This window comes from Belonocnema kinseyi, chromosome 6 (genome assembly GCF_010883055.1).
Source record: "Belonocnema kinseyi isolate 2016_QV_RU_SX_M_011 chromosome 6, B_treatae_v1, whole genome shotgun sequence".
Classification (NCBI taxonomy): Eukaryota; Metazoa; Arthropoda; class Insecta; order Hymenoptera; family Cynipidae; genus Belonocnema; species Belonocnema kinseyi.
In genome coordinates, this window is record NC_046662.1 from 7,899,798 (window position 1) to 7,902,430 (window position 2,633).

The following is a 2,633-nucleotide window of genomic DNA, read 5'->3' on the forward strand; positions in this document are numbered from 1 at the left end:
GGTCCATGCCTTCTTCGTTCCCCCTAGCAAAATTGCATTCGCCTCTAGGTTCTATTGGGTCCTGCGTATTATTAATTTCTACCGAATTGCTGTTGTGAACCACCTTTTTTTCGTTTACTTTCGAGTCGTCGATTTTTTCGGCCTCTAATAACTTCTGAAAATGAATCCCAAAAACACCCAAACTTTCCGTTTTTGTATTTTGATATCATCTTCATAATAATCTTTAAACTTTCCCAGATCCCATACTAATTTTGTTTCCTCATCGTAACCTTTTTTTTTGCCTCGCAAGACTACCTCAATATTCAATTTGAAAGTTACCGGTAAATGATCTGATTGAATTCTTGGTTCTACCTGTATTTCTTTAACTCCCTGCTCTCTTCGTTATCCATTGAAATCACTTGATCAAAAACCGAGCTCACTGCTCCGCCGATATGTGTGAGTTTCCTTTCTTTGTCGCCCTTTATTCTTCCATTCAAAACTAGTAAACCACAATCTTCACATAAAGTGAGCAATTTCTTTCCTTCTACATTTAAATGCGAGTCTTCCAAAAATCTTAGATTGTGATATTTCTGCTCTGATTCATTTTCTTCCAAATCTACTCTACCTTGCTCATGACCTATTCTTGCGTTATAATCTTCTACTAATATTATATTTTCCCTTTTGCTTATAATATTCTCTATAATTAACTTTAGACTACTTATCACTTTTGAAACTCCGACATTATTATAAACTGTTACAATATTTACCCATTGTTTATCGTCTTTGATAATTAAGCCGTATTCCCACTCACTTACTTGTAAACCCTGACATAAATTTTTTTTTATTCTCACTAATTGTCCCCCTTTCGCCCTACCTTTTTTATTTTCTCTCACCGCCGACTTCGCATTCCACTAAAAATTGTTGTCCAATTTAGCAAACACTGATTCTTCTCTTTCTCGTTCCAGCCATGTCTCTTGTAGAACTATGATGTCGAATTTTTCTAAAAATTCCCAGGTGTCCCATACCTTTGATATTCCCGCGATGTTCCAAACCAGTCCTCGTACTCCCTTGATAGTTTTCCCTCCGAAATGTAGTTCTCCGAAAGTGATTCTCCTCCTTTACTCCTTCTGTTTCTCTCCAGTAGTATTTTTGTTTTTTTATCTGCCATTTCATATAACTCATACTTGCTACCTCATTATTTGTTCTCGCCTCTTCCACCTGATTTTGTATCCAGCTCTGGATTTCCTTTTCTCGATCTGTCAAGTCGTCACCTATGATGATTTGACTACCTTTGAATCTATTCTTTCTCTCCATCAGTCTTCTTTTTGTTTTCCAGGAATCCAATCTCATTACTATTCCGTCACTAAGCACTCTCACTGCTATGATTTTTATTTCAACTCCTGTTCTCTCTCGAATTAGACTCTGAATTTCTCTAGGCAGATTTCTCCCTACTGCTTCAAAACCCCTGACTATAATTTGAGTTTTTCTTGAGTTTTCTCTTCTCTAATTTTCCTAAAAGCTCCTCTCTGTCAAGTTTTTTTGGTACAGTGTTACTTTCTTCTGAATTAACCCTCTCCAATTGTTCAAAACCAGCCAACCAGTTGTTGTTTACCTCTTGAAGTTCGATCCTCTCAGGCTGGCTTCACAATGTGCCCTAAGAATTGTATGTATGTGGACGTCTGTCAGTGTGAACTAATAAAATACACGCGACAGTTGGTAGCAATGGCGAACAACGCAGATTTACGCGTTGATATTAACGTACGTCGACGCACGTGCAATTCTTAGGGCAAATTGTGAAGCCAGCCTCATTGTTCGATTCATATCTTATTGGTAGCCCTTCATTAGTGCAAGTAATATCAACTTGTGGCTCCTCATCCTCACTGCCGACATTTGATCCAGTGACCTCTATATTACTTTTTCTGTTGGTTGGTGACACGTTAGTCGAACAAGTTAGAGGAACTTGCTGCTCTGCCAATTTCTTGCTGAGAATTTTTATTTTGTCTCCTAAAGTCTGTTTCTCCTTAATTAATGCAACATTCCATCTCGCATCTTTTATATTTTCCTCCTCTAAAAGTTTCTTCAAAGCACTGACTTCTTTCGATATTTTTTCCAGTTCTAATTTTACTTTACTGTCGCACCAGTTATTCAAAATGTCGTTTATAAGGACTATAAAATCAATTTTTTCACACATGTCTATTTCATTATTCTGATCTAAATCCGTATTCGTGGAGAATTGTTGTTCGATCTTCTTATCATCATTTTTCTTCTTCACCGGGTTTTCCGGTGTACTCAAAAAATTCCTCAACGCTTGTACACTCTTCTTAGATTCTGTTTTTAATTTACTTGCATTAGTCGGTCTGCCAGGGCCGTGTCTAATTTTCTTTTCTTGGTCGTCTACTTCCCTGGCTTCAGCTGTGTCGTTTGCCTCTCCGTCTGTCGTGTATCCATCTCGCTATGTCTCTCTCTCCTCTCCACCGGTTGACTTTTTCTCACTCATAACCTCACTTTTTGGCGCTATGGCGTAACTTCGAAATCTCTACTAAAAAATAAGGGCATTAAGGGCATGTGACACAGCTAAATACCTATATTACCGACCACAGTTTTTCAGTTCACTGAATGTTTTTTTGAACCTAAGAACTTTTTTTGTAAATAAA

The 2,633-nt window shown here is 37.6% G+C and overlaps 1 protein-coding gene across 3 annotated transcripts in view; it reads left to right on the forward strand.

Annotated features, from left to right (window-relative positions):
• The window catches only part of LOC117174228 (arginyl-tRNA--protein transferase 1), a 38,003-nt gene that overhangs the window by 23,333 nt on the left and 12,037 nt on the right, over positions 1-2,633 (forward strand). The window lies entirely within an intron of this gene.